We start from the raw sequence: 25,572 nt of genomic DNA, 5'->3' as shown, positions 1-25,572 counted from the left end.
GTTCCACTTGGCCTTAATCAGAAAAAAAAAATTCTTTGCAAAGAGTATCAGTTGAAAGTAGCAGACTCATGGCTGCTCTAGTTGAGAATAAGGCATGGTGGAGTGCTCGTCTCTGGGCAAGAAGCCTCAGGGACCACCACGGAAGAGAAGACTAATAGAACACAAGAGCTATAAGATAGGGAGAAGGACTGAAACCATGTTGTTCTGAGCACAACACTGCCATTGCTATCATGACGTCATAGCAACTGAGATGGCCTCCACTGAGCTTGCTCAAGACTTGGGCTGTCATTGGGCAAACATAAACCGGAGAGGAGATTACAGGGTCTCACTCTCTCTCTTGTGAACTATTCTGCCTTCTGTGTAGGGGCTATCAATATCCCCAGTTGTGTACCATTTATGGGTCCAGCAGGCTACAATGGGCAGTTTCAAACCCATGTTCACACAGATGGCCTTCACTAAACTCATTGAATCATTTTTTTAATGTCATGAATGTGAAAAGGAGACTTTCAGGGAAGAAGAAACTTTGATAGGAGTAACAGGGAAACGGGGACAGGTTGAGAGGAACCAGAATTCACTAAATACATGCATGAAATTGTCATGGAACAAGTTGAACAAATTATAATTTAGAAAAGCAATAAGTGAGTAAGATGATGGTGTAGACTTAAATGCATACAAAGGAATGGGGCAAAGGCAAAGACTTGACTTCCACAGATGTTCTGTTGCTATTGGTCTAGCAGCTATTGGATCTGCTGTTGTGTCTAAAACATAGTCCAAAATATCTAGCTATGACATGGAGTTATTTGAACAAAAGTTCAGTATCATTTACTTTGAGTAATGCTTTAAATCACATAATTTGAAAGAAAAAAATGGTTTTAGTTCCTGAGGCCATCTCAGACAGCCCTGGGAGAAGAGCTAATTACATATCTAGTTTGTCTTGGTGCAGGGGGTAGCATTTTGTGCCACTTTTAGCATGGCAGTAACTTCATTATTTTTATTCTTTTCTCATAATAGTATTTGGGGTTTTTATATTGGTTGAATACAAGAAAACCCTCAATTAAAACTTGTCTGGTATGGTAGAATGACTTATGGAAATAGAATTTTAAGGACTCACTAAAAGAAGCTGTTATTTGGTCTATGCTTTTCTTAGTGTCCTTCTCTAACATCTCCAAAGGCTAGGAAATCATGGGAGGTGTAGGTGACAGAGCCTGAGCGGGGTCGGGGGGGGGGGAGAGAATAAACAATGAGAAAAGGAAAAATGTGTCATTGGGTAGTCTCTTTACCTGAGCCCACTGTAGCCAATGGTAACCCCTGGGAGTGACAGGGAACCAATGTCTTATGAAGTATGTCACATGAATCCAAGCTACCAAGCTTTTTCTGTGCCTTGTTCTTTGATTATTGAAGAAAGCAACCTTCATGATGTATATATAGCAGTTTATGTGGACAAGGACAGCAAATCTAGAAACTGGTTAGAAAACAGGTCAGCTATGACCTCTCACACACTTAATTATTAATGACAACAAAAAGAACAGAATGTCTTGCTTGAATGTAGATTGCACATCAAAGCATGGACTTGTGGATATATAGCCAGGACTTCTTTCCATTGACTCATGATGAAGGACCCTTATGATGATTTGAATGGTGTGTTGTTTTTGTTGTTTTTGTTATTGTTGTTGTTTTCTGTTTATTTTTAGATAGAAAGGTTCTGTTGGGATTTAGTCTTCACATCTTCTACTAGATATCTTGGCATACGTAATATCTTCTTTGCCCTGCCAAGAGTGAGAAGCAGGATACCTGCAAAACCAGAATAAACTCAATCCTGTGTGTTCAGAATATTGAAAGGAGTTCTGTCATTGACCCTCTCTCAGTCATATTTCTTGAAGCTTCACAGGAGTACGTATATGGTTTCTTCAGAAAAACAGGGGAGCACTCACAGCCTCAAAAATGATCCTAAAATTCTTATCCTGGTCAAATTCAAATCAGGATCTTCGAGAATCACTACAGCTTGAGTTCTTTGTGGTAAGCAACAAAGGAGAGTGCTTTAAAACTTTAGAAGACTGGAAGAGTGCCAGGAAAATACAGGGGTTACGTCCAAATTCTTATTTTAATTAGATAAGAAATGATCTGCTGTTGTGCTTCATCCATACTTTAAATTTTCCCACATCATTAACTCATGGAGAAGCAACATAAATTTCTTGACAAATGTAAGAGAGATTTTTAAAATTGTAAGATTAATTCTCTTAATGGGATTTTAGGTCACTATTTATTGCTAAATCAATTTCTAATAATTTATCTACATATAGACACATGTTAGAAAAATATGCAGCAGCACATAAAAATTATTTGAAGATAGAATTATTTAAATTGCAATGGCCATTTGTTTAGGTTGTAAAACTTTCAAGAAGCTGAGAGAAAATCTCTCTCTCTCTCTCTCTCTCTCTCTCTCTCTCTCTGTGTGTGTGTGTGTGTGTGTGTGTGTGTATGTAAATGAGAGACAGACATACATAGAGACAGAGATATATAGACAGATAGATGAAACTCTGAAACTCTTTGTAAATTAATCAAGTACTTTTTGTTATATAAAGACATTATAAAAGAGTAAATCACACTGTGACTAATGCTAGCATAATTGCATTATAAATCAGTGTGAGATTTGGGATAATGATGCTTCTTATATTCTGAAGAGAAAATAAATTGTTTGACCCTTTCTATTATAACATATGATTCATCATATACCTCTATTCTTATACCTCTTATCTTCTTTGAGACTGAAGATAAATCTAATAGCCACCAAAATTGTGATTTAAATCTTTATTCTAAAAGTTCTGTTATATGTGATATCCTCATGATCTGTGGTTAGCCATAGAAAAGCCAGAGCTAAAACTCGATGATACCTTTGGTTTTAGCTTTCTGGATCCTCTATAACAAGTACTTTCTTTTTTAAAATTTTTATTGATTATTTTATTTATTTACATTTCAAATATTATTTTCCTTCCCAGTTTTCTCTCTGCAAACCCCCTATTCTATTATCCCCCTGCATCTATGAGGATGTTCCCCCACCCACCTACCCACTCCTGCCTCACCACCCTAGCATTCCTCTACAATGGGGCATCAGGCCTTCACAGGACCAAGGTCCTCCTTTCCCATTGATGCCAGATAAGGCCATCCTCTGCTACATATGCATCTGGAGCCATGGGTCCCTCCATGTTTACTCTTTGGCTGCAGTTCCTAACAATAAATCTAACCAAAATGGCCGTAGAATACGTCTCAAATTGACTGAACTGTAGAGACTTCTTGACCATAAGCTTCTATGCTCCCTATTCTTATAATTTAATTTAGAAATCTTCAGTGACATTGCATCTTCTTACTTTGAAATTTGCATAAACCTTTTGAGATTTGCATAAACTCTTAGCTTCCTTTCTACTTTTACAACCCTCAAGGACCTTAGAACGATTCCCCTAAAATGTAGTCGTTGTTCTTAGGTCCTCCATCTTCCTATCTCACACACTGGAAGACAGTCTCCAAACCTGTTGCCAATCAGCAAACACAGATTGCAGAGCACAAAGGAAATATTTGCAAACTCAGAAAAGCCCCTCGTACTCACCTCTCCATTTGCCGACTTCCTTCCATCATCCTCTGTTACCTAGCTGTTCTCCCTACAGGATGCCCCCCAACGTCTCTTACATTTTGCGCTTGTGCTCTATGGCCAAGAACCATTTCAGCCTTCACTTCAGCTCTTAAACACCCTCTCCCTTCATGATCTTCTTTTTTTTTTTTTTTGAATTAATTTTTTTATTAGATATTTTCCTCATTTACATTTCCAATGCTATCCAAAAAGTTCCCAATACATCCCCCCCCACCACCCTACCCACCCACTCCCACATTTTGGCCCTGGCATTCCCCTGTATTGGGGCATATAAAGTTTGCAAGTCCAATGGGCCTCTCTTTCCAGTGATGACCTACTAGGCCATCTTTTGACACATATACAGCTAGAGTCAAGAGCTCTGGGGTTCTGGTTAGTTCATAATGTTGTTCCACCTATAGGGTTGCAGTTCCCTTTAGCTCCTTGGGTACTTTCTCTAGCTCCTCCATTGGGGGACCTGTGATCCATTCAATAGCTGACTGTGAGCATCCACTTCTGTGTTTGCTAGGCCCCTGCATTGTCTCGAAAGAGACAGCTATATATATCTGGGTCCTTTCAGCAAAATCTTGCTAGTGTATGCAATGGTATCAGCGTTTGGAAGCTGATTATGGGATGAATCCCTGGATATGGCAGTCTTTAGATGGCCCATCCTTTCATCACAGCTCCAAACATTATCTCTGTAACTCTTTCCATGGGTGATTTGTTCCCAATTCTAAGAAGGGGCACAGTGTCCACACTTTGGTCTTCGTTCTTCTTCAGTTTCATGTGTTTAACAAATTGTATCTTATATCTTGGGTATCCTAAGTTTTGGGGCTAATATCCACTTATCAGTGAGTACATATTGTGTGAGTTCCTTTATGATTGATTGTGTTACTTCACTAAGGATGATGCCCTCCAGGTCCATCCATTTGCCTAGGAATTTCATAAATTCATTCCTTTTAATAGCTGAGTAGTACTCCATTGTGTAAATGTACCACATTTTCTGTATCCATTCCTCTGTTGAGGGGCATCTGGGTTCTTTCCAGCTTCTGGCTATTATAAATAAGGCTGCAATGAACATAGTGGAGCACATGTCCTTCTTACCGGTTGGAACATCTTCTGAATATATGCCCAAGAGAGGTATTGCTGGATCCTCTGGTAGTATTATGTCCAATTTTCTGAGGAACCGCCAAACTGATTTCCAGAGTGGTTGTACAAGCTTGCAATCCCACCAACAATGAAGGAGTATTCCTCTTTCTCCACATCCTCGCCAGCATGTGCTGTCACCTGATTTTTTGATCTTAGCCATTCTGACTGCTGTGAGGTGGAATCTCAGGGTTGTTTTGATTTGCATTTCCCTGATGATTAAGGATGTTGAACATTTTTTCAGGTGCTTCTCTGCCATTAGGTATTCCTCAGGTGAGAATTCTGTGTTCAGTTCTGAGCCCCATTTTTTAATGGGGTTATTTGATTTTCTGGAGTCCACCTTCTTGAGTTCTTTATATATATTGGATATTAGTCCCCTATCTGATTTAGGATAGGTAAGGAACCTTTCCCAATCTGTTGGTGGTCTTTTTGTCTTATTGACAGTGTATTTTGCCTTGCAGAAGCTTTGCAACTTTATGAGGTCCCATTGATTGATTCTCGATCTTACAGCACAAGCCTTTGCTGTTCTATTCAGGAATTTTTCCCCTGTACCCATATCTTCGAGGATTTTCCCTACTTTATCTTCTATAAGTTTCAGTGTCTCTGGTTTTATGTGTAGTTCCTTAATCCACTTAGATTTGACCTTAGTACAAGGAGATAGGAATGGATCAATTCACATTCTTCTACATGATAACAGCCAGTTGTGTCAGCACCATTTGTTGAAAATGCTGTCTTTTTTCCACTGGATGGTTTTAGCTCCCTTGTAGAAGATCAAGTGACCATAGGTGTGTGGGTTCATTTCTGGGTCTTCAATTCTGTTCCATTGGTCTAATTGTCTGTCGTTATACCAGTACCATGCAGCTTTTATCACAGTTGCTCTGTAGTACAGCTTTAGGTCAGGCATGGTGATTCCACCAAAGGATCTTTTATCCTTGAGAAGAGTTTTTGCTATCCTAGGTTTTTTGTTGTTCCACATGAATTTGCAGATTGCCCTTTCTAATTCCTTGAAGAATTGAGTTGGAATTTTGATGGGTATTGCATTGAATCTGTAGATTGCTTTTGGTAAGATAGCCATTTTTACAAGGTTGATCCTGCCAATCCATGAGCATGGGAGGTCTTTCCATTTTCTGAGATCATCTTTAATTTCTTTCTTCAGAGACTTGAAGTTCTTGTCATACAGGTCTTTCACTTCCTTAGTTAGAGTCACGCCAAGGTATTTTATATTGGTTGTGTCTATTGAGAAGGGTGTTGTTTCCCTAATTTCCTTCTCAGCCTGTTTATCCTTTGTGTACAGAAAGGCCATTGACTTGCTTGAGTTAATTTTATATGAAGCTACTTCATTGAAGCTGTTTATCAGGCTTAGGAGTTCTCTGGTGGAATTTTTAGGGTCACTTATGTATACTATCATATCATCTGCGAAGCGTGATAATTTGACTTCTTCTTTTCCAATTTGTATCCCCTTGATCTCCTTTTGTTGTCTAATTGCTCTGGCTATGACTTCAAGTACAATGTTGAATAGGTAGGGGGAGAGTGGACAGCCTTGTCTAGTCCCTAATTTTAGTGGGATTTCTTGCAGCTTCTCACCATTTACTTTGATGTTGGCTACTGGTTTGCTGTAGATTGCTTTTATCATCTTTAGGTATGGGCCTTGAATTCCTGATCTTTCCAAGACTTTTATCATGAAGGGGTTTTGGATTTTGTCAAAGGCTTTCTCAGCATCTAAGGAGATGATCATGTGGTTTTTGTCTTGGAGTTTGTTTATATACTGGATTACATTGATGGATTTCCATATATTGAACCATCCTTGCATCCCTGGGATGAAACCTACTTGGTCAGGATGGAAGATTGTTTTGATGTGTTCTTGGATTCGGTTAGCAAGAACTTTATTGAGGAATTTGCATCGATATTCATAAGGGAAATTGGTCTGAAGTTCTCTATCCTTGTTGGGTCTTTTTGTGGTTTAGGTATCAGAGTAATTGTGGCTTCATTGAATGAGTTGGGTAGAGTACCTTCTGTTTCTATTTTGTGGAATAGTTTGTGAAGAACTGGAATGAGATCTTCTTTGAAGGTCTGATAAAACTCTGCACTAAACCCATCTGGTCCTGGGCTTTTTTTGGTTGGGAGACTATTAATGACTGCTTCTATTTCTTTAGGGGATATGGGACTGTTTAGATCATTAACCTGATATTGATTTAACTTTGGTACCTGGTATATGTCTAGAAACTTGTCCATTTCATCCAGGTTCTCCAGTTTTGTTGAGGGATCTGATGGTGTTTTGGATGTCTTCAGGATCTGTTGTTATTTCTCCCTTTTCATTTCTGATTTTGTTAATTAGAATACTTTCCCTATGCCCTCTAGTGAGTCTGGCTAAGGGTTTATCTATCTTGTTGATTTTCTCAAAGAACCAGCTCCTCCATTGGTTGATTCTTTGAATAGTTCTTATCGTTTCCACTTGGGTGATTTCACCCTTGAGTTTGATTATTTCCTGACTTCTACTCCTCTTGGGTGAATTTGTTTCCTTTTGTTCTAGAGCTTTTAGGTGTGTTGTCAAGCTGCTAATGTGTGCTCTCTCTAGTTTCTTTTTGGAGGCACTCAGAGCTATGAGTTTTCCTCTTAGAAATGCTTTCATTGTGTCCCATAAGTTTGGATATGTTGTGGCTTCATTTTCATTAAACTCCAAAAAGTCCTTAATTTCTTTCTTTACTCCTTCCTTGACCAAGGTATCATTGAGAAGAGTGTTGTTTAGTTTCCACTTGTGTGTTGGCTTTCTATTATTTATTTTGTTATTGAAGATCACCCTTAGTCCATGGTAATCTGATAGGATGCATGGGACAATTTCAATATTTTTGTATATGTTGAGGCTTGTTTTGTGACCGATTATGTGGTCAATTTTGGAGAAGGTACCACGAGGTGCTGAGAAGAAGGTATATCCTTTTGTTTTAGGATAAAATGTTCTGTAGATATCTGTCAGATCCATTTGTTTCATACCTCTGTTAATTTCACTGTGTCTTTGTTTAGTTTCTGCTTCCATGATCTGTCCATTGGTGAAAGTGGTGTGTTGAAGTCTCCCACTATTATTGTGTGAGGTGCAATGTGTGCTTTGAGCTTTACTAAAGTATCTTTAATGAATGTGGCTGCCCTTGTATTTGGAGCATAGATATTCAGAATTGATAGCTCCTCTTGGAGGATTTTACCTTTGATGAGTATGAAGTGCCCTTCCTTGTCTTTTTTGATGACTTTGGGTTGGAAGTTGATTTTATTAGATATTAGGATGGCTACTCCAGCTTGTTTCTTCATACCATTTGCTTGGAAAATTGTTTTCCAGCCTTTCATTCTGAGGTAGTGTCTATCTTTTTCTCTGAGATGAGTTTCCTGTAAGCAGCAAAATGTTGGGTACTGTTTGTGTAGCCATTCTGTTAGTCTATGTCTTTTTATTGGGGAGTTGAGTCCATTGATATTAAGAGATATTAGGGAGAAGTAATTGTTGCTTCCTTTTATTTTTGTTGTTAGAGTTGGCATTCTGTTCTTGTGGTAGTCTTCTTTTAGGCTTGTTGACCGATTACCTTCTTGCTTTTTCTAGGACATGGTTTCCGTCCTTGTATTCGTTTTTTTTCTGTTATTATCCTTTGAAGGGCTGGATTCGTGGAAAGATAATGTGTGAATTTGCTTTTGTCGTGGAATACTTTGATTTCTCCATCTATGGTAATTGAGAGTTTGGCTGGGTATAGTAGCCTGGGCTGGAATTTGTGTTCTTTTAGTTTCTGTATAACATCTGTCCAGGCCCCTCTGGCTTTCATAGTCTCTGGTGAAAAATCTGGAGTAATTCTGATAGGCTTGCCTTTATATGTTACTTGACCTTTTTCCCTTACTGCTTTTAGTATTCTATCTTTATTTAGTGCATTTGTTGTTCTGATTCTTATGTGTCAGGAGGAATTTCTTTTCTGGTCCAGTCTATTTGGAGTTCTGTAGGCTTCTTGTATGTTCATGGTCATCTCTTTCTTTAGGTTTGGGAAGTTTTCTTCTATAATTTTGTTGAAGATATTTGCCGGTCCTTTGGGTTGGAAATCTTCATTCTCATCTACTCCTATTATCCATAGGTTTGGTCTTCTCATTGTGTCCTGGATTTCCTGGATGTTTTGAGTTAGGATCTTTTTGGATTTTGTATTTTCTTTGATTGTTGTGCCGATGTTCTCTATGGAGTCTTCTGCACCTGAAATTCTCTCTTCCATCTCTTGTATTCTGTTGCTGATGCTCGCATCTATGGTTCCAGATTTCTTTCCTAGGGTTTCTATCTCCAGTGTTGCCTCAATTTGGGTTTTCTTTATTGTGTCTACTTCCCTGTTTAGGTCTTGGATGGTTTTATTCAATTCCATCACCTGTTTGGTCTGGTTTTCCTGCAATTCTTTAAGGGATTTTTGTGCTTCCTCTTTAATGTCTTCTACCTGTTTAGCAGTGTTCTTTTGTATTTCTTTAAGTGTGTTATTAAAGTCCTTCTTGATGTCCTCTACCATCATCATGAGATATGCTTTTAGATCTGGGTCTAGCTTTTCCAGTGTGTTGGGGTGCCCTGGAATGGGCAAAGTGGGAGTGCTGGGTTCTGATGATGGTGAGTGATCCTGGTGTCTGTTAGTAAGATTATTATGTTTACCTTTCGCCATCTGGTAATCTCTGGAGTTAGTTGTTATAGTTGTCTCTGTTTAGAGATTGGAGCAGACGCTGTGTTCCACTCAACAGAAGTCTTAAGATCCCATGGCAGGTGTCCTGGGTAGCTGGTGGGTGTCAGCCGACTCTGTGCCCTAGCTACCTCAGTGCTAGTTGGACCAGAAGGGGCTTGTGCCCCTACTCAGGCCGGTTTACTGCTTCTCTAACTAATGCAGTCTCAGGTCCCATGCGATTGGATTGGAGCAGACTCTGTGTTCCACTCACCAGAAGTTTTAAGATCCCTTGCCGGGTGTCCTGGGTAGCTGGCGGGTGTCAGCCGACTCTGCGCCCTAGCTACCCTGGTGCTGATTGGACCGGAAGGGTCCCTTCATGTTCTAATCTCTCCCTCCTATTGCAATAATCTTGAATAAAATTTTTATGTATTTAACTTTGCTGTCTGGAATATTCCCTACTTGGGATCACTGATTTCTGGCCACTAGTTCTTAAATTCAAATCAATACCACACATTCCTAATCCAGAAGCAATCTCCAGTTGCTAACCACTTCCAAATGAAATTTTAGTTTTCTCCAAGGAAGTATCACTTGGGAAACATAGCTCTTGTGGACAGGGCTTATGCCTAGCAGTAGACACCAGGAGAAAAAATGAACTCAGTGGTATCTTTGGTGGTTCCTTTTCTTGTACTGTCATGTCACAGCTTTCAATTTTCTTTTCAGTAATTTTAGCTTCTCTATTTAGTCTTTATTTATTTTTCTCTTTTTCACTTTTATCTCTGCAAGTCCTTTGCGTATTTATTATGGTTTCTGTTTTGTTGTTTTTATGGCATTCCTGAGTGTGTCCAGTCACTTTTCAAACCTCTGTCACTGCGCTTCAGTACTCCTTATCAATCCAAACTACTGATCGGCAGTTCTTTGCTTCTCAACAATGCTGGGTTAGGTATGGCTTGTGCAGCCAGTTCCATCCAGCTGGATCTGTTTTAAAAGGCATTAGGTAAATTTTTTTTTCAGCTAGTCATGCACTATGCTATTGACTTGCTATAGAACAGGCTCCAGGGAGGCAATTGCTGTCAGGTACTGCCCCTTGGCTCGTAGACCTATGTGATTAATCATAATTCCAAGTAATACATTTAAATTTAAAATGGCCTTTTAGGCATCCAGAGAGAATCTGTGTTGTTTGTAATGTTTTTCTTCTGTAATCAGAATACCTCTTCCAAGCATCCTGTCCTACTCCAGGCACAAAGACTCTTCCTAAGATGGTTGTATTTGCCTTTTGAGGGAGACTTATGAACACAATTTTATGATCGCCTAGAAGTCAATAGTTTAAGTATTTGACAATGTCTAACATATGTATCACAAACACAGGATAAGTTTGTGGGTAGTGGGGAGGTCTTATCTTGATGTTGTACAAGCTGCAACAATCCAGAGGGGTTCCCACTTAATGGGAATACAGATACCATTTAACACAGGGTGTAAAATGGGTTTTGCTCCTTGAGAGAAGATGCAAAGATCCAAGACACATCATGAATCTTAGAGAACAAACGGATTGTTGTGGAGGAGAGGATGCTCCTCATCTACAACCACTGCCAAGAAAGTTGTTTTCACCGAGAAAACAATAACAACTGAGTGGAAGTCTTTCCTTTGACATGAGGTAAAAGCCTTATTTTTTTTTAACCAGGAAGGTAAATAACATATGAAGAATATATAAGTTCCAGAAGAGAACTCAAATGTAACAGTGTGAGAAGAAGGGAGACTGCACTAAGATCCTTTAATTACTTCATAGGGAACTCAGGAGAAATTAACAATGAACAATTATGAGAAGACTGATAATCAAAAGGGAAACCATGTTGAGAGGCCAGAAAAGTAGCCCTGATCCATCTTTCTGTGCACAACCTGTGTACTCCTGGAGTCAGGGGTGGCCATCATTTTGCACCAAATTTTTCTCCTTCCTGAGAATTGTACTTGTGTTTTAATTAAGGAAACATGAACTCAAAAATCCATACCTTGGTGCGTTGTTGCATGACTGGTTGTTAAGAGAACCTCATCAGGTATTTCTTTATGGCTCCAGAATGCTCCCTCCTGCTCCCTTCTCAGAAGCTCAGTTGCCAAATTTTAGGTCACACAGAGGTCACTCAGACAGGCATTTGTTTTGTTTGTTTTTTTTAATTGGGTATTTATTTCATCTACATTTGCAATGCTATCCCAAAAGTCCCCCACCCGCTCCCCCACCAACTCCCCTACCCACCTACTCCCACTTCTTGGCCCTGTCGTTCCCCTGTACTGAGGCAGATAAAGTTTGCATGACCAATGGGCCTTTCTTTCCAATGATGGCCGACTAGGCCATTTTCTGATTCATATGCAGCTAGAGTCAAGAGCTCCAGGGCGGGGGGTGGGGGGTGGGGTACTGGTTAGTTCATATTGTTGTTCCACCTATAGGATTGCAGATCTCTTTAGCTCCTTGTGTACTTTCTCTAGCTCCTCCATTGAGGGCCCTGTGATCCATCCAATAGCTGACTGTGAGCATCCACTTCTGTGTTTGCTAGGCCCTGGCATAGTCTCACAAGAGACAGCTCTATCTGGGTCCTTTCAGCAACATCTTGCTAGTGTATGCAATGGTGTCAGCGTTTGGAAGCTGATTATGGGATGGATCCCCGGATCCATCTGTCCCGGATATGGCAGACAGGCATTTGGACATCTCGCTGCTATCAGTTGGTAAGCTAGAAGTAGCTATGAAGGTTAGTCTTTACTGTCAGCCTCGCTGAACTTAGAATCATGACGGAAACATATCTCTGGGTGTGTGTCTACCAGGTGTGTTCAGAAAGGTCTAACTGAAGAGGAAGACACACCCTGAATATATGTGGCCCTCCTTCCCTTGCCAGGGTTCTGATTACATGCAAAGTAGAAATACAGGTGAGCACCAGCACTCATCTCCCTCTGCTTCCTCACTGAGGGGTAAGGATGTGACTTCACACTCTTGCAGCTGTGACTTCCTGACATGGTGAGCTGGCTCCCTTCAAACTGTAAGCCAAAAGCAAAAACAAAAAACAAAAAATAAACAAACAAACAAAACCCCTTTTCCCCCCTGAAGTCGCTGCCTATACATTACTTGTTTATAACAATAAGGAACCTTACTAAGGTTTGCGCTGTCTGTAGTAATTAATATCAGTGTTTGATAGAGTAGAATTGAGGACTGGAAGTAATTCTTAAGGATGGAAGAGACACCAGTAGATAACTGGATTATAAGAAATAGTTTCTGGAAGATAGAAAGTATTGATTATATTGTCATCAAAACCACCCACAGTACCTTGGATATTGATAACTTGAGGATCCTCAGAATGTCAATTAGAGTTTCAGAATTCCTGTAGTTCTTTTTACCTTCCTAAAGTTTCGGGGGGAGGGGAAGGTAGGATTTCAAGTCATCATTACTGATAAATTCCTTTTAAAAATGTCAATGGAAAAATTATTGCCCCTATATAACTAGAGAGCAAAATTGGAATTTCTTAAGGTAGGAGTATTTTTATAAGAAAAAAAATCACATTTTAGTGTATTGTATAACCATAACTTTCCATCAATATAAAGCCAAAACTATTCAAAGAATTCCAAAAGACTAGATCTTACACATATCTAATTTGAAGGTATTAAAGAGTATTTGGGGATTCACAGTCCTGCTCTTTCTTATTTTTATAGGCTTACAAAATTGTGTTCCTGATAGGTAGCATATTACACAGAAATATCCAAAAGAGGACCATTAAAAATTCCACTAAGTTGCTTTCACTGATTTATTTCTGTAACTGTGGCTGATATGAAACACTTTGGGTAAAAATCCAATTTGGTGTGGCAGGCCCTTAGGTAACAGGATGGAGAATCAGGTTATTTCATTTTTTTTTTTTTTTGAAAGGAAAAATTTTCAGCTCTCCACTCTTTATTCCTTCTTCCATAGGTTATATATCCCAGCAAAAATTTTCAAGCAGAATAAAACTACAATGTGATTATGTTTTAGTTTTCTTCTTGTAAATGATTATGAAAAACAGTGTGTTCTCCAATACTGTTACAAGAAATAACATTATATAGTAAAGGCAAAGAAAACAAATTATCCCCAAACACCTAGGTACATTTGTTTATTTATTTTATTTATTTTTTATTAGATATTTTCTTTATATCAAATTTCAAATGCTATCCCGAAAGTTCCCTATAACGCCGCTCCCCCCCCCCCCCGCCCTGCTCCCCTAACCACTCACTCCCAGTTCTTGGCCCTGGCATTCCCCTGTACTGAGACATATAAAGTTTGCAAGACCAAGGGGCCTCCCTTCCCAGTGATGGCCAACTAGACCATCTTCTGATACATATGCAGCTAGAGAAATGAGCTCTGGGGGTACTGGTTAGTTCATATTGTTCCAACTATAGGGTTGCAGACCCCTTCAACTCCTTGGGTGCTTTCTCTAGCTTCTCCATTGGGGGCACTGTGTTCCATCTTATAGATGAGTATGAGCATCCACATCTGTATTTGCCAGGCACTGGCATAGCCTCATATGAGACAGATATACCAGGGTCCCTTCATCAAAATCTTGCTGGCATATAACCTAGGTACATTTATAACTAAGCAACTTATTAAATTTACAAAGTGTACACAATAAAGGTAGTTTTTTCATCAAGTTTCTCTTCCTGGCAGGCAGAAATTACAAAGAAAGGAACAAGTATTTTATTATTTATCTTGAAAATAATCTGGAAAAAGTTTAAAGGAATCACAAATCTAAACTTTTATATAAAAATCAATCATGTCGATTTTGAATCCTCAAGATGCATATCTATCCATCAGCAATTCTTTTTTTTTTTTTTTTTTAATATTTTTATTACATAATTTCCTCAATTACATTTCCAATACTATCCCAAAAGTCCCCCATAGCGCCCCCCACTTCCCTACCCACCCATTCCCATTCTTTTGGCCCTGGCATTCCCCTATATTGGGGCATATAAAGTTTGCAAGTCCAATGGGCCTCTCTTTCCATTGATGGCCGACTAGGCCATCTTTCGATACATATGCAGCTAGAGACAAGAGCTCCAGGGTTCCGGTTAGTACATCATGTTGTTCCAACAATAGGGTTGCAGATCCCTTTAGCTCCTTGGGTACTTTCTCTAGCTTCTCCATTGGGAGCCCTGTGATACATCCAATAGCTGACTGTGAACATCCACTCCTGTGTTTGCTAGGCCCCGGCATCGTCTCACAAGAGACAGCTATATTTGGGTCCTTTCAGCAAGATCTTGCTAGTGTATGCAATGGTGTCAGCGTTTAGAAGCTGATTATGGGACGGATCCCTGGATACAGCAGTCTCTAAATGGTCCATCCTTTCATCACAGCTACGAACTTTGTCTCTGTAGCTCCTTCCCTGGGTGTTTTGTTCCCAATTCTAAGAAGGTGCACAGTGTCCACACTTTGGTCTTCATTCTTCTTGAGTTTCATGCGTTTAGCAAATTGTATCTTATATCTTGGGTATCCTAAGTTTTGGGCTAATATCCACTTATCAATGAATACATATTGTGTGAGTTCTTTTGTGATTGTGTTACTTCACTCAAGATGATGCCCTCCAGGTCCATCCATTTGGCTAGGAATTTCATAAATTCATTCTTTTTAATAGCTGAGTAGTACTCCATTGTGTAAATGTACCATAATTTCTGTATCCATTCCTCTGTTGAGGGACATCTGGGTTCTTTCCAGCTTCTGGCTATTATAAATAGGGCTGCTATGAACATAGTGGAGCATGTGTCCTTTTTACCGGTTGGGACATCTTCTGGATATATGCCCAGGAGAGGTATTGCTGGATCCTCCGGTAGTACTATGTCCAATTTTCTGAGGAACCGCCAGACTGATTTCCAGAGTGGTTGTACAAGCTTGCAATCCCACCAACAATGGAGGAGTGTTCCTCTTTCTCCACATCCTCGCCAGCATCTGCTGTCACCTGAATTTTTGATCTTAGCCATTCTGACTGGTGTGAGGTGGAATCTCAGGGTTGTTTTGATTTGCATTTCCCTGATGATTAAGGATGTTGAACATTTTTTCAGGTGCTTCTCTGCCATTCGGTATTCCTCAGGTGAGAATTCTTTGTTCAGTTCTGAGCCCCATTTTTTAATGGGGTTATTTGACTTTCTGGAGTCCACCTTCTTGAGTTCTTTATATATATTGGATATTAGTCCCTTATCTGATTTAGGATAGGTGAAGATCCTTTCCCAATCTGTTGGTGGTTTTTTTGTCTTATTGATGGTGTCTTTAGCCTTGCAGAAGCTTTGTAGTTTCATGAGGTCCCACTTGTCAATTCTCGATCTTACAGCACAAGCCATTACTGTTCTATTCAGGAATTTTTCCCCTGTGCCCATATCTTCAAGGCTTTTCCCCACTTTCTCCTCTATAAGTTTCAGTGTCTCTGGTTTTATGTGAAGTTCCTTGATCCACTTAGACTTGACCTTAGTACAAGGAGATAGGAATGGATCGATTCGCATTCTTCTACATGTTAACAACCAGTTGTGCCAGCACCATTTGTTGAAAATGCTGTCTTTCTTCCACTGGATGTTTTTAGCTCCCTTGTCGAAGATCAAGTGACCATAGGTGTGTGGGTTCATTTCTGGGTCTTCAATTCTATTCCATTGGTCTATTTGTCTGTCACTATACCAGTACCATGCAGTTTTTATCACAATTGCTCTGTAGTAGAGCTTTAGGTCCGGCATGGTGATTCCACCAGAGGTTCTTTTATCCTTGAGAAGAGTTTTTGCTATCCTAGGTTTTTTGTTATTCCAGATGAATTTGCAGATTGCACTTTCTAATTCGTTGAGGAATTGATTTGGAATTTTGATGGGGATTGCATTGAATCTGTAGATTGCTTTTGGCAAGATAGCCATTTTTACAATGTTGATCCTGCCAATCCATGAGCATGGGAGATCTTTCCATCTTCTGAGATCTTCTATAATTTCTTTCTTCAGAGACTTGAAGTTTTTATTATACAGATCTTTCACTTCCTTAGTTAGAGTCACGCCAAGATATTTTATATTATTTGTGACTATTGAGAAGGGTGTTGTTTCCCTAATTTCTTTCTCAGCCTGTTTATTCTTTGTGTAGAGAAAGGCCATTGATTTGTTTGAGTTAATTTTATATCCAGCTACTTCACCGAAGCTGTTTATCAGGCTTAGGAGTTCTCTGGTGGAATTTTTAGGGTCACTTATATATACTATCATATCATCTGCAAAAAGTGATATTTTGACTTCATCTTTTCCAATTTGTATCCCTTTGATCTCCTTTTGTTGTCGAATTGCTCTGGCTAGGACTTCAAGTACAATGTTGAATAGGTATGGAGAAAGTGGACAGCCTTGTCTAGTCCCTGATTTTAGAGGGATTGCTTCAAGCTTCTCACCATTTACTTTGATGTTGGCTACTGGTTTGCTGTAGATTGCTTTTATCATGTTTAGGTATGGGCCTTGAATTCCTGATCTTTCCAAGACTTTTATCATGAATGGGTGTTGGATCTTGTCAAATGCTTTTTCCGCATCTAAGGAGATGACCATGTGGTTTTTATCTTTGAGTTTGTTTATATACTGGATTACGTTGATGGATTTCCGTATATTGAACCATCCCTGCATCCCTTGGATGAAACCTACTTGGTCAGGATGGATGATTGTTTTGATGTGTTCTTGGATTCGGTTAGCAAGAACTTTATTGAGGATTTTTGCATCAATATTCATAAGGGATATTGGTCTGAAGTTTTCTATCTTTGTTGGGTCTTTTTGTGGTTTAGGTATCAGAGTAATTGTGGCTTCATAGAATGAGTTGGGTAGAGTACCTTCTGTTTCTATTTTGTGGAATAGTTTGTGAAGAACTGGGATTAGATCTTCTTTGAAGGTCTGATAGAACTCTGCACTAAACCCATCTGGTCCTGGGCTTTTTTTAGTTGGGAGACTATTAATGACTGCTTCTATTTCTTTGGGGGATATAGGGCTGTTTAGATCCTTAACCTGATCTTGATTCAACTTTGGTACCTGGTATCTGTCTAGGAACTTGTCCATTTCATCCAGGTTCTCCAGTTTTGTTGAGTATAGCCTTTGGTAGAAGGATCTGATGGTGTTTTGGATGTCTTCAGGATCTGTTGTTATGTCTCCTTTTTCATTTCTGATTTTGTTAATTAGGATGCTTTCCCTGTGCCCTCTAGTGAGTCTGGCTAAGGGTTTATCTATCTTGTTGATTTTCTCAAAGAACCAGCTCCTTGATTGGTTGATTCTTTGAATAGTTTTTCTTGTTTCCACTTGGTTGATTTCACCCCTGAGTTTGATTATTTCCTGCCGTCTACTCCTCTTGGGTGAATTTGCTTCCTTTTGTTCTAGTGCTTTTAGGTGTGTTGTCAAGCTGCTAATGTGTGCTCTCTCTAGTTTCCTTTTGGAGGCACTCAGAGCTATGAGTTTTCCTCTTAAAAATGCTTTCATTGCGTCCCATAAGTTTGGGTATGTTGTGGCTTCATTTTCATTGAACTCTAAAAAGTCCTTAATTTCTTTCTTTATTCCTTCCTTGACCAAGGTATCATTGAGAAGAGTGTTGTTCAGTTTCCACGTGAAGGTGGGCTTTCTATTATTTATTTTGTTATTGAAGATCAGCCTTAGTCCATGGTGATCTGATAGGATGCATGGGACAATTTCAATATTTTTATATCTGTTGAGGCCTGTTTTGTGACCAATTATGTGGTCAATTTTGGAGAAGGTACCATGAGGTGCTGAGAAGAAGGTATATCCTTTTGTTTTAGGATAGAATGTTCTGTAGATATCTGCCAGATCCATTTGATTCATAATTTCTCTTAGTTTCACTGTGTCCCTGTTTAGTTTCTGTTTCCATGATCTGTCCATTGGTGAAAGTGGTGTGTTGAAGTCTCCCACTATTATTGTATGAGGTGCAATGTGTGCTTTGAGATTTACTAAAGTTTCTTTAATGAATGTGGCTGCCTTTGTATTTGGAGCATAGATATTCAGGTTTGATAGTTCCTCTTGGAGGATTTTACCTTTGATGAGTATGAAGTGTCCCTCCCTGTCTTTTTTAATGACTTTGGGTTGGAAGTCAATCTTATCAGATATTAGAATGGCTACTCCAGCTTGTTTCTTCATGCCATTTGCTTGGAGAATTGTTTTCCAGCCTTTCATTCTGAGGTAGTGTCTATCCTTTTCTCTGAGATGAGTTTCCTGTAAGCAGCAAAATGTTGGGTCTTGTTTGTGTAGCCAGTTTGTTAGTCTATGTCTTTTTATCGGGGAGTTGAGTCCATTGATATTAAGAGATATTAAGGAAAAGAAATTGGTGTTTCCTGTTATTTTTGATGTTAAAGTTGGCATTTTGTTCTTGTGGCTGTCTTCTTTTAGGTTTGTTGAGGGATTACCTTCTTGTTGTTTCTAGGGCGTGGTTCCTGTCCTTGTATTGGTTTTTTTCTGTTATTATCCTTTGAAGGGCTGGATTCGTGGAGAGATAATGTGTGAATTTGGTTTTGTCGTGGAATACTTTGGTTTCTCCATCTATGTTAATTGAGAGTTTGGCTGGGTATAGTAGCCTGGGCTGGAATTTGTGTTCTTTTAGTGTCTGTATAACATCTGTCCAGGATCTTCTGGCTTTCATAGTCTCTGGTGAAAAATCTGGTGTAATTCTGATAGGCTTGCCTTTATATGTTACTTGGCCTTTTTCTCTTACTGCTTTTAGTATTCTATCTTTATTTAGAGCATTTGTTGCTCTGATTATTATGTGTCGGGAGGTATTTCTTTTCTGATCCAGTCTATTTGGAGTTCTGTAGGCTTCTTGTATGTTCATGGGCATCTCTTTCTTTAGATTTGGGAAGTTTTCTTCTATAATTTTGTTGAAGATGTTTGCTGGTCCTTTGAGTTGAAAATCTTCATTCTCATCCACTCCTATTATCCGTAGGTTTGGTCTTCTCATTATGTCCTGTATTTCTTGGATGTTTTGAGTTAGGATCTTTTTGCATTTTCCATTTTCCTTGATTGTTGTGCCGATGTTCTCTATGGAATCTTCTGCACCTGAGATTCTCTCTTCCATCTCTTGTATTCTGTTGCTGATGCTTGCATCTATGGTTCCAGATTTCTTTCCTAGGGTTTCTATCTCCAGTGTTGCCTCATTTTGGGTTTTCTTTATTGTGTCTACTTCCCTTTTTAGGTCTAGTATGGTTTTGTTCATTTCCATCATCTGTTTGGATGTGTTTTCCTGTTTTTCTGTAAGGACTTCTACCTGTTTGATTATGTTATCATGTTTTTCTTTAAGGATTTGTAACTCTTTAGCAGTGTTCTCCTGCAATTCTTTAAGGGATTTTTGTGCTTCCTCTTTATTGTCTTCTTCCTTTTTAGCAGTGTTCTCCTGCATTTCTTTAAGTGTGTTATTAACGTCCTTCTTGAAGTCCTCTATCATCATCAGGAGATATGCTTTTAAATCCGTGTCTAGCTTTTCCGGTATGTTGGGGTGCCCTGGACTGGGTGAAGTGGGGGTGTTGGGTTCTGATGATGGTGAGTGGTCTTGGTTTCTGTTAGTAAGATTATTGCGTTTACCTTTCGCCATCTGGTAATCTCTGGGGTTAGTTGTTATAGTTGTCACTATTTAAAGATTGGAGCAGAAGCTGTGTTCCACTCACCAGCAGTCCCAAAATCCTGCGGCGGGGGTCGTGGGTAGCTGGCGGGTGTCAGGCAACCCTGCGCTCCCGCTACCCTGGTGCTGATCCGGCCGGGTGAGGCCTGTGGCCCTACTCAGGCTGGTTTCTGCTTCCCTAACTAATGCAGTCTCAGGTCCCGCGCAATTGGATTGGAGCAGAAGCTGTGCTCCCCTCACCAGAAGTCTTAAGATCCTGTGTCGGGTGTTGTGGGCAGTTGGCGAGTGTCAGCAGACCCTGCGCCCCAGCTGCTCAGGTGCTTTTCTGACCGGAAGAGGCTTGTGGCCCTGTGTGGGCCGGATTTCTCTCTCCCCAACCAGAGCAGTCTCAGGTCCCGCGTGATTGGACTGGAGCAGAAGCTGTGTTCCACTCACCAGCAGTCCCAAAATCCTGCGGCGGGGGTCGTGGGTAGCTGGCGGGTGTCAGGCAACCCTGCGCTCCCGCTACCCTGGCGCTGATCCGGCCGGGTGAGGCCTGTGGCCCTACTCAGGCCGGTTTCTGCTTCCCTAACTAATGCAGTCTCAGGTCCCGCGCAATTGGATTGGAGCAGAAGCTGTGTTCCACTCACCAGCAGTCCCAAAATCCTTCGGCAGGGGTCGTGGGTAGCTGGCGGGTGTCAGGCAACCCTGCGCTCCCGCTACCCCGGCGCTGATCCAGCCGGATGAGGCCTGTGGTCCTACTCAGGCCGGTTTCTGCTTCCCTAACTAATGCAGTCTCAGGTCCCGCGCAATTGGATTGGAGCAGAAGCTGTGCTCCCCTCACCAGAAGTCTTAAGATCCTGTGTCGGGTGTTGTGGGCAGTTGGCGAGTGTCAGCAGACCCTGCACCCCAGCTGCTCAGGTGCTTTTCTGACCGGAAGAGGCTTGTGGCCCTGTGTGGGCCGGATTTCTCTCTCCCCAACCAGAGCAGTCTCAGGTCCCGCGTGATTGGACTGGAGCAGAAGCTGTGTTCCACTCACCAGCAGTCCCAAAATCCTGAGGCGGGGGTCGTGGGTAGCTGGCGGGTGTCAGGCAACCCTGCGCTCCCGCTACCCTGGCGCTGATCCGGCCGGGTGAGGCCTGTGGCCCTACTCAGGCCGGTTTCTGCTTCCCTAACTAATGCAGTCTCAGGTCCCGCGCAATTGGATTGGAGCAGAAGCTGTGCTCCACTCACCAGCAGTCCCAAAATCCTGCGGCGGGGGTCGTGGGTAGCTGGCGGGTGTCAGGCAACCCTGCGCTCCCGCTACCCTGGCGCTGATCCGGCCGGGTGAGGCCTGTGGCCCTACTCAGGCCGGTTTCTGCTTCCCTAACTAATGGTTATTTCATTTTTTGTCAATTATCTAAGAATCTTACGGTGGCCAGAAATTTTCAGTATTCCAAGCATTTCAAAGTCATGGACTTGCTAACTCAATATCATATATCTCCTACCACAATAAATATTCTTTTGCCTTTTCTTTTGCCTTTTCTCAAACAACTGTTCTATGCAATAGAGATTTCTTGCCATTAGAGTTGATTTAATTATATAAAGGGCTTAAATTTTATAGATGCATGTATCTATTCAGTGCTTGAGTCACTGACTTGCAAGCACTTATTTTTTATTATTCAGTCTAACATCCGGATGAACAGGTGGCTGAGAGGTTACGAGTGCCCACAGGTCATTCAAAGAATCTGAGCTTGATGCTCAGCACCTAGAGGGGTGCATCACAATGCCTGTTACTCCTGCTTCTGGGATCCAACTCTACATTCTGGCCTCAGGCACCGGCACTCATGATTGATTGGCATAAACACACATTCACATGCATATACACATGCACATACACATGTATATACATGTACACACACATGCAAGCATAAATACACTGACACACACACACTCACACACAGTTTTAAAAGCAACAAAATCTGTTTAAAGGAAATATAAATAAACAAAATGAATGTCTACAAGGACAATAGGAAAGTGAAGCTGATGCCAGGAACGCTGGCTATGAGTTTGATGCAGGACACAGTAGTTCCCTTATCTAAGTTAATTGATGCTGCCTTTGTTCCAGGGTAGAGTGAGGGGGAGAATAGCCTGAGAAAATCACTCATTGATGTGGTGATAGTTAACTCTGCGCCATAGTTTGGCTGCTACTGAGAAAGTCTTGAAACTAAGTAAAGAGTGTGTCATGAAACTGCTGAGTACTTTAAAACAAAGTCAGCTACAGTTTTAGCAATTACTGTCACTGCTACAACACTTGGAAAAGAGGGTCGTGTCTTAGTTATCAAGTCCAAGACAAACTGTAGCCCTGTATGTTGCTCCATTACTGTAGTCCCAAGATTTAGTAAACTGAGGCAGGAGGATTGCTCTGAAGATGAAGTCACTTTCAGCTCCAGTGAAAGAAAGAACCCATTCTCATTTCCCTCCATGATAGAGTGTAACGTAGAAGTATAAGATGAAAGAAAGCCTTACCTCCCCAGGTTGCCTTCAGTCATGATGTTTTATCACAGCAATAGAAACCCTAGTTAAAGCAATACCCTTCCTTTGACATAAAGGATTCTTTCTGATAGGGGATAATACTATAGGTTAGATTAATATAAGAAAAAAATATGTGTTGATGAAGACTTTTTTTGGAATTCTATTACTAATCACGTATATCTCTTTTGCTTTTCAAAATATATGTGTGGCTTCATTACTTATCCTATTTAAAAAATATGTGACCATGTCATACTTCTTTTTCTTTTCTTTTTTTTAATAGTTTTATTAGGTATTTTCCTCATTTACATTTCCAATGCTATCCCAAAAGTCCCCCATACCCTTTCCCCACTACTCCCCTACCCACCCACTCCCATTTTTTGGCCCTGGCGTTCCCTTGTACTGGGGCATATAAAGTTTGCATGTCCAATGGGCCTCTCTTGATGAAGACCATTTTGTAAGTAAAAAAAAAAAAATCCAAACTTATCTCAAAATATTCATCTATACATATTAATCTATTAATCTGTGGCAGAGCTAAAGGAAATCCAAGCACAGAGACAGTTGGCATTTTACTGGCTGCATGCCTGAGGAATAGACACCCTCATTCTCTGTATCTAGCAGACTTGAAAAACCAAACAGCAGCTCAGACTTACTGAGTTGAAGACCATACACTGAGTTGTATGGTCCTCTAAGTTAAATCTCACCAAGCCTTTCCTTTTCTAATGAGCATCAAAACACAATAGACAGAAAAACTAACTCAACATGACCCAAGTCATAGGTTCTTAAAGACTTCACCAATGTGATGAGCCTTTGATATGTCTTTCCCATTTTGGCCTGGATCTATCTAAGACATTTTAATCCTTGCTATTTCCTTCTCAGCAAAAGTCAGTTAGTTACATATCACCAGTGTCACAGACCAGCAAGATGTCTTGTTATCAAATGATGGAGCTTCTTGAAGATGTTACATGCTGTGGAGCAGAAGGATCGACATGGTCTGGCACAGAGTTTTAGAGCCCCATGCAGGACACATGTGCTGCTGCTCCTTCTATGAAATGCAAATTGCTTCTGATTGTCCTTGCCGATTGGAATGAACAAGAAAGGGTTGCTGATCAATCTCTACACCAAGCTGTGTCTGTTTGCCCCGGTGTGAGTGGCACATCTGGAGCTGCAGCTGCAATCAGCATCATCACTGGAGAAATTTGGGGTAATTAGCTGTCACTTTATTGGCCCGTCTGATTTGACTAGCCACATGATTAAGTTTAAATAAGGACACCATAGGAACCACCATCATTCTCTCTCAGATATTTGATGATGGCATCAGTCTCTGCAGTTCTATGAAGAATGAAGCTGTAGTTTCAGTTTTTTATCGATACTGCCAGAATCACTCGAGTGACTGATGCTTGGTTTTTGCTGCTGTTTAACCTTCATCTCATGGATCAGGAATCCTACTAGCTTTGACGCATGTCTCCTAGGACTCGGAAAATAATTACATATCCCCCTTTAGCTGGACACTTACAGTAGAAATAACTCTGTCAACAGAGCTCCTCTCTAGGACGGTGAGCTTGCCTATGGTAGAATAACTAAGTAGTATTTACAAGATGGTGCAGGATGTGTTGGCATGCCAATGGATACTGCCAGACCTTGTGTCAGCAGTAAATGTCAGCAGTTATCTCCCCTCAGCTCTGAAAAGATGATGAGGAAGGACTAGCTCCTCAAATCTAGAAAGAATGGCCAAGGAGATCATTCAGTTGGTAAAAGTATCTGCAGTGCAAGCATAAGAACTGAGTGCAGATCTGCAGATGTGTCAGCAGTTATCTCCCCTCAGCTCTGAAAAGATGATGAGGAAGGACTAGCTCCTCAAATCTAGAAAGAATGGCCAAGGAGATCATTCAGTTGGTAAAAGTATCTGCAGTGCAAGCATAAGAACTGAGTGCAGATCTGCAGATGTCATGTCAATGCCTGGTAGCAGCACACATTCAGAACCTCAGCACAGGGGACCCTGGGACTGTGCTTCCAGCCAACCTAGCCAAGCAGTGTACTCCAGGTTCAACGAGAGACCTTGTCTCAAAGATCTCTTCAGAACAACTGAAGGAGACAGCATGTATTCACCTCTGGCCCCTACATATATCTGTATACATGTGCACACTCTCGTGTGTGAAAAATGACTAGCTTGAATGCCTGCAATCACAGGACAGTCTTAGTGAGGTAACCTTGAAGAGGAAGAGAGCGAGGCAGAACTACTCTGCTTTTCTTGCCCCTAATATCCTGCTGAGACTCACCAGTACCCAGAATTAAGTAGAAGCTATAGTGCAGGGTTGGCCAACAATGTAAACCAGATGGTGAGCGTCCATGAGCAGCAGACACGGAAATGGAGGATGAAGGCAAGCTTGGAGAAAAAGAGGTAAGATCCAGCTCACGTATACAAAGAGTTTTTCTTTTCCTCTTGTTTCGGCTCTGCTGGCAGCTCCAACTATAACTAGTCCTGTGAAATCCTTCTGGCTTCCATGAAATCCTTGCACCTCCAAATTTCCTGCAAGAGGCCTTTCTGATCTTTGCTTTTGCAATTTCTCCAATGGATGTATAAGCCTCAAATTCTTCATATCAGTATTTTCCACTAAATATACCTAAGGTGGCTTCCCCTTTCCCTGCCAAACCTGACTGATCCAAGAACGCTACCTCCATTAAAGATGGGTGCTTAGCCAAAAAGTGGTCTAAAAGAAACAAACCCAACATATCTTTTTCCACTTGCTCTGATTAGAAGAGAGCTGTGCACAAAAGGGAATGTTTTCCTTTTGTTTCCATGGAGACCAGGATGTTGAATGAGTGCTTATGAGAACTTACAATAACATTTAGCCATATTTTAGATAGCATAATCAGTCCAATACAAATGCTCATATGTAATGCTAACTTTGGCAGAACAAAGAGAGGGTTCTGAAGGCAGGACTCCTACAAAGGAATCGTTCTTTTTAACTCTTCTTTTCTTCCAGCCATAATCTAGTAAACAGAGAAAAGCTAGACCCAAGCTTGCAGATAAGAAAGTCTAATTATTTCAAAACAAATAA

The sequence above is a fragment of the Mus caroli genome, unplaced genomic scaffold, assembly GCF_978045245.1.
Source record: "Mus caroli unplaced genomic scaffold, Mus_caroli_1 scaffold_3, whole genome shotgun sequence".
Taxonomy (NCBI): domain Eukaryota; kingdom Metazoa; phylum Chordata; class Mammalia; order Rodentia; family Muridae; genus Mus; species Mus caroli.
This window is presented reverse-complemented; position numbering follows the sequence as displayed.